The sequence below is a fragment of the Ptychodera flava genome, chromosome 16, assembly GCF_041260155.1.
Source record: "Ptychodera flava strain L36383 chromosome 16, AS_Pfla_20210202, whole genome shotgun sequence".
NCBI classification, from domain to species: domain Eukaryota; kingdom Metazoa; phylum Hemichordata; class Enteropneusta; family Ptychoderidae; genus Ptychodera; species Ptychodera flava.
In genome coordinates, this window is record NC_091943.1 from 10929056 (window position 1) to 10935947 (window position 6892).

The following is a 6892-nucleotide window of genomic DNA, read 5'->3' on the forward strand; positions in this document are numbered from 1 at the left end:
CCTGGCAAATCTATAATCAAATTTTAATGATTGTATATTTCCCATTTTTACAACCTGAAAGTTTACTTTAGAAACCCCCTATTGACATCGCTACCATTTTCGAAAAGCATTTTCTTGTATCTGTAGCTGCTATTAACTCCTTTATTGTTGTCAATTTGGAAAAGGTACCTGGGTTTTGTTGGTGCCTTTAGTCAGAAATCACGGTGCACGCTTTTATATCACTGAAACATGGAAAATTATTTTCTTTCCTTCACCGTCGTAGGCGAAATGTACTAGGTAAACGTCTATTGTATGTTTCTGAGAATTTCTGTTCTGCTCCCATAATTACTAATGGTTCTACTCCGGAATAAAAAGTTCGCATTTGATGCCGCTACAAGCAAAACCACGTGTACAAACACGTAAAAAACATAGTTCCGTGCGCGTTTATGCACGTGGCTTTTTTGTACCGTGGTTCATTCAAAGTCAGGGTTTAAAGTGTGAGTCCCACCACATTTTGAGGCTTTTTTCGTTTGACTTGAGGCGTATACTCTAGTTCTGGTTGTCAATGAAATTGGTATTAATAAAACAAACATTTACACACAAACTGAAGCTTATTTGAGCGGTTTTTAGACGGTTGTATTATGTTATTTCGACGAAAACACGGGAAAAGTTGCACTTTTCGACTTCAATCATGCCGAAAATTGCCGAGCTCGCCCCGTTTTGGCGTAAGTAGCTGTGACGTCACTAATAGAACGCGTGATGGTGACTTAGTGCATTGACTATGGAGATAGTGATAATTTCATGAGTGAAAGCAGTGCAACTGAGAATGTCATCGTCACAGAAGATATGACAAAGCTGTTCAGAATTTACAGGCCTGCAAATTTTAACAGTCGGACCTTAACCTAAACGAGAACAAGAGCGGAACTCTTGTTGACCGTCGCGTCTATGACAAGCCCACCGTGACCACAGTCAAACACACCAGTGCACTACCGTACACACAACCGCAAGCTACCAAAATATGAATAAAAGTCTGGAGTTGCCATCCCACCTCATTATTACTTCTCAACATAAATTGCCTCGTTCAAAATCTGTATATAAAAATTTGAATTACACCACGACGCTTGTAAATAAATGTAATAGAGATCAAGTTGAAAATTGTCCACCGTTTATTATAACACACATCTTTCCTATCAACAGCTGGAAGTGGGAACAGGTTTAGGGTCACGTTAGCATAAACACCAAAGTAGTATTCTAGCCGCAAAATCTTCAGTTTGGCGTTATAAAACCTCACATGAACATTGGCACTTTTAAAAATATGTGACCGTATTAAAAGACATGTCTAGTCAAATTCTCGGGAAGAGATAAATTAAAATTGACATGAAGTAAATATCGGGCACACTGGCAACCGAGGCCGGGCGGCTCAGCTGGCCATTTCTATGACGGAGTGATCAGCCACGCTTCCGCAGCGATATAAAGCACAGTGTTCATTGTTTCATGACTGCGAAATTCTCAAAGAAGCTAAAATATTTTAGGGGAGACTTAGTCGAGCAGAAGGGAACAGATGACGACAACGCGACTGCTTCGTCAACAGTATGAAACTTCTTTGCTACACGTTGTGTCACTGTTACTGGCAGCGCCGTGCTGTATTATACACAACCTATCGTTCAGTCTCGCAAAGAGTCAGTCAATCACTACGTAAACTTTTTAGGAATAAATTAGATATCTCCTAACGTTACTAATTATAGAGTCACACATACATGAGATGTAGTACTTGTATTTATTTATTTATTTATTTATTTATTTATTACAATCACTTTCGTAAAGCAGCTGAATCGGCGTTCAGTCCTGGTGGATGTAAACACGGCCATACTTCTCCGCGGGCCCCCGCATCCCCTTGACATGTTTGGGCAATCTGTCGCAGTCTTGCTGCTGTTCTCGCTCTTGAACACAGTCGATGATGATACACGCGAACGCTTTCTGGTGAAAATAGTCGTACTGGTACGGCATTGCGATTACATAATCGATGTCGTAAGTCCAGGAATTAAAGTCTATTCTACCGTACATCTGGCTTCCGAACCGTGTTTATTCGACGCGAAGTCACGGCACTCGAAAATGTGCACCGCAGAAAACGCTTGTCTGAATGCCTCTTTTCCGACCCTTTCTTGTAATTTTGGCAAATGCGGTTAATACGGCATCCTAAAATGCAATAAACTGGCAATGGCTGCGGTTACTTCAGCCACCAAAAGCGTAACTTCTCACCATTTTGAAGCCACAGCGGTAAGCATTCGCTATGGCCGAGGTGAACACACTCACTCGTACGTTCTATTAGTTACGTCATTTCCGGTGGCAATGCCGAAACGACCCGAATGGCAGCCAACTTCAAAGTCGCACAACATATTGCATTTTTATAATATTTAACCGCGTCGTTTCCTTGGGGTGATGCATTTATTTGATAAAGTAGGGATGGCAAAATCATATAGCATGGCTCATTTTAAGCAAATTAACTTTGAATTTATGCGGGACATACACTTTAACCTAGTACCTTAAAGCTTAATATGAGTATTAGGATAATCAGTTCTTCTAAAGTTAATGTCAGAATTGTTCCTTTGTATAGTGTTTCGAAAACTGCCCATGATCATTTGAAATGCCACCTCTAACTTACCAGCTCTTTTAACAATCCTTGAAAATATGTTCTATGTATTACACATCTTGTTTACCATCCTCTGATTGTTAAAGGGCCATTATTTGTAACTTTTGACCATTTTTTACCTCGGAAAATTCCATGTTGGAGGCTCATATTTGTTACAAAATGTTGTCTTACGAAGAAACAAACATGATTAGTGATGATATAGCCCGGTGGTGGCAGTCCCCGGGTTGGTGGGTACCCATGCGCGTTACCAAATTCACGGAAAAGGGGTGTTTTTCTTCAGTCATCTCGGAGATTCTAGGTCCGTGAAATCGAGAAAAAGGGGTACTTTTTCAGAGTAACCTCCGAGATTAGGGGTAGTCCTTTCATAATCTCCCTAGGACACTAAATCTGGTCTAGTCTCACTCACAAAGAAAATGAAAAACAGTACCGTACGTTTGTATGTACATATGACGTAAACATGCCCATCACTTAGGGGCCATCAGAGAACTCCAGATCCAAACGGATAAGGAAGATGATTGTGTATGAATGTGACTAAAATCAGGTGAGGACAAACATTTGTGATGTATGTACATGTATACAAAGTCAACCTCCAGGGTCAACCCTGGAAGTCAACATACTAACCTCCTAGATTTCGAAATAAGGGTATGTTTTTTACAGCTAATTTCTCCCAGATTTGCCACAAATAGGGGGTGTTTTTCTCAGAAGTATTCTAGGAAAGGGGGTACTTTCAAACTTGGGTAACAAGCATGGGTACCCACCAACCCGGGGACTGCCACCGCCGGGTGATATAGCTGCATAAAACTGCTATTTTTTTCAAACGTTTGCCCTTCCGAGCTCGTTTATTGACGTCTGGCATGCTCAGCGTGCTGGGGAGAACGCAGATAATGTTGACGCCGCGATCACGCCAGATGTACAAGTTCACGTTTATTGCGGGATCAAAACAACATTGCGTCGTGGATTGCCAGACATCTGGCTACGCAACGTGCTCGGACAATGGACTACGACGTAAGTACCGGGCATAAGTAATGAATATTTATTTTGAAATCGCTGTAAATGGCTCGCGCAGGTGCAGAAGAATGCTACTTTGCAATCCGCGTGTCAACAGAGTTTGTATTTCTGTCCGGACAAAAATTGAAAATTTCGTTGTAAAATCACATGTTATTTAGTTGTAGGTCATGTAATGTTTCCGAATAATATGCGATTCTCTGTTATTTGACAGGCTATTCAACATGAGCCAGTGATCATTTCAATCAAAACTAACGGAAATATCGCAAGAAGATACAGCTAATAGAACTTTAAGAGGGAACTGATATGGAACCTTATTTCAACATATTAAAATGTGACGACGGGGGTAGGGGCGCACATTATCACCAGTTCCATTCGATGTATGGCTTGGAACCTCCAAACAACTCCTACTCCCACTTCTGTGATTTTTCAATGACGCCATAGTACTGGTATCCCTAGATTTCAAAGTCATAACATAAAATCGGTAGAATCACTGTGTCAAAATATTAGAAATGATTCTGGTATTGGAGGAACTCAAGTTTCCATCCGGGCAATACAGTATATGTATGTTACGTACATTACTAGCTTGAGATGACGGAGAATGAATGTCGCTTTAGACCAAGTGTTAATCACCGAAAGCATCAGGCTAAAATACGTATGATAAGAAATCATGAAGATGGGACTTCTGCCAAAATACTATGTTTCATTTTGAGCGAGGGCTTGTTCATACAAAACTTCAAACAAAGCAACGCAAGATACCAATGATTCCTTGGAGATTTCTAACAGAATGAAATATGTGGCTGATCAAAACTTGAAGGTTATATTATACCGTTACCTATCTAATTTAACAATAGGCAGTATTTGAATTTTAAATGTAATGTATCAATTTTCAAGGCAGTAATTGGTAGGACTTGTTAGAGAAATTAAAAAAAATATGCGTATATAAAAATGTATGTATATATATGAACGGGACTTTCTTTTAGACAGAAAATACGGGAGAGAGGCTGTATCTTGCATATACTTTTGGCTTCGCATCGATGTGAAGTCTTACTGAAAAAGATCTCAGGAACTCTTACGAAATAAAAGCTAGAGATCTCTAAATGACATATATACATACACACATAAGTACGTACATGCGTAAGTGTATACATACATACATACATACATACATACATACGTACATACGTACATACGTACATACATACATACATACATACATACATACATACATACATACATACATACATACATAGAGGAAAGACGTGGACTTATCGACTAATCGCAATTGTTTGAGCTGCCAGCTGACATGTAAATCACATAGAATGCAGTGCGGAGTCAGGGTTTGGATGATGACTGTCAAATTAAGATGACAATAGATTCCCTTTGATGAGACAAATGCTTTAAAAGTATCATTTGTATAGTGTCCAAATTAGGCTTACTTACCGACGGCCGGGCTGCTAGCTCTTGATTAGAGCGTGTTTAAGATGTCAGTCTGCATCAGTGCCCATGTCTCGTTGGTCCGCCTTGGTACCCTACCGAAGGGACAATGAAGGGAGTAATAAATGGTAGCATTTCAGTACTCAAACGTCCTTAATAGGTACAATAGTACGTGATACGCTACACCAAATTTATCGGGTAATTACCCTCCTACCTTGACGGGCTGGTCATTGACGTTACAGAATAACCTGACCTGCGTAAACACTGAAGTACTATACTGATACGAGGTTAAATCGGGCGTGGCAAACGTTTGCCTCAGCTTGGCGTACATATTGTTGAAAAGTGATGATAAGACGATTAATATTTTTATGTAATCCAAACAGTGTATTATTTTAGGCCACGATTAACCGTCGCTCGATCACCGCATTCAGTCACAGCCGATAACACCGTCATTCTTACAGGTAGTTCGAAGTCGAAATAATTATTTACACGAGTTTTCGTTCATTGCGGTCGGCTCTATGATGTCGAATGGCGTACATGAACGGAAAATGCATCGATTGTAAACAATGACACCGAACATGTTGTTATTTACGATAGACGGCATCCTATAGTCTCTGCGATTTATGACTAGCGGGTGTCCAGGATATAGACACGAACTAACACATTTAGTTGTAAATTAGGTATAAATTGATGACCTAAAATTGATAACCCTTAAATGTGTGCATCATGCATTGCAAACCAGACTTGTTTACACAATGTTCGCTAATTTGGCTGTACGCCAAGTAGCTTACTTCTTTTACAATCTGCTCTTCGAATCACAGTCACGGTGTTTTCTGAACGCTTTTTGACCAAAATATATTCACCGGTTGTCCTAACATTTGTTTGGTCATATGTACTAGTGAATTATTAATTTCAAATGTACTGTAAAGTAGGCATCATTTTGACTACAATGAAATTATGAAAGCATCCTGAGCATCTCTTTTTTTCACCATTAATATAACCCCTGATGTCAGGTCACATGATTTCGAGAAATATTGTTGCAAAAATTGATATACAAAGTTGCAAATTGATTGTTTGAAGATCCATCGAAAACACTGTACTTTGCTGACTATAAACAAGTGAAGTCGCTTTTACTTCGTTCTGAAGTGATCGCGGATAACATGTTACCGACAGAAATGTTCAGGTTGATGTAAATAACAGAAAAAAACAACATAATTTTTACATTATATTTAGCGTGAAATTACTACTAGAACCGTTTAGGCGGGAACGCGGTTTCCCGCCTTACACAGATCGGCTGCTACAAATCATTGACTCGCAAAGCCAAGTCAGTGTGTCTACTACGTCCGCAAACTTGTGTTTATTTCCAAGTATGCGTGCAAGCTTATCCGATAGTATGTCAGGATTGGACCAATTTACCTGCCGTCAAGTGTACGCAAAGAGGACATTTATAAGCAATATGTTGACTCTTGTAAAGCTTGTAGACCTAGTAAGCAGTGTGTTGGCTTGACAACATTCAAAGGTGTATGGAGCTCCTGTGTTCCGCATATCCAAAAAATGAATATTCGTACAGATGTTTGTTCTAAGTGTTAAAAGTTCAGACAAAAAATAATGTATGCTGTTAGTGAGGAAAAAAAGTTAACCCTGACTTCAGAATACAATGACCATGTTTGCTGTGCAAAGGCTAGGAGAGAATTTTACAATGAATGTGTCAGTAAGTCATCAGTAGAGGTCAGTGCAGTATCTGATGTTGAAATTGGTTCAGAGCCTTGTTCTAATGATTTATTTGATGTCAATTATACTTTTGATTTTGCTCAAAGTTTT

At 39.5% G+C, this 6892-nt stretch overlaps 1 protein-coding gene across 2 annotated transcripts in view; it reads right to left on the reverse strand.

The window, feature by feature from the left end:
- LOC139152798 (uncharacterized) overlaps positions 1–5503 on the reverse strand; it is a 165752-nt gene extending 160249 nt beyond the window's left edge. Inside the window, exons 1-2 of one of the 2 annotated variants that reach the window (XM_070726136.1) lie at positions 5286–5503; positions 5078–5166 (exon numbers count right to left, since the gene is read on the reverse strand). The gene's annotated coding sequence lies outside the window, so the exon portion shown is untranslated. Of the gene's footprint in view, positions 1–5077; positions 5248–5285 lie in introns of those variants that run through there. The other variant, XM_070726137.1, reaches the window with a different exon arrangement.
- Between the last annotated feature and the right edge of the window lie 1389 nt (positions 5504–6892).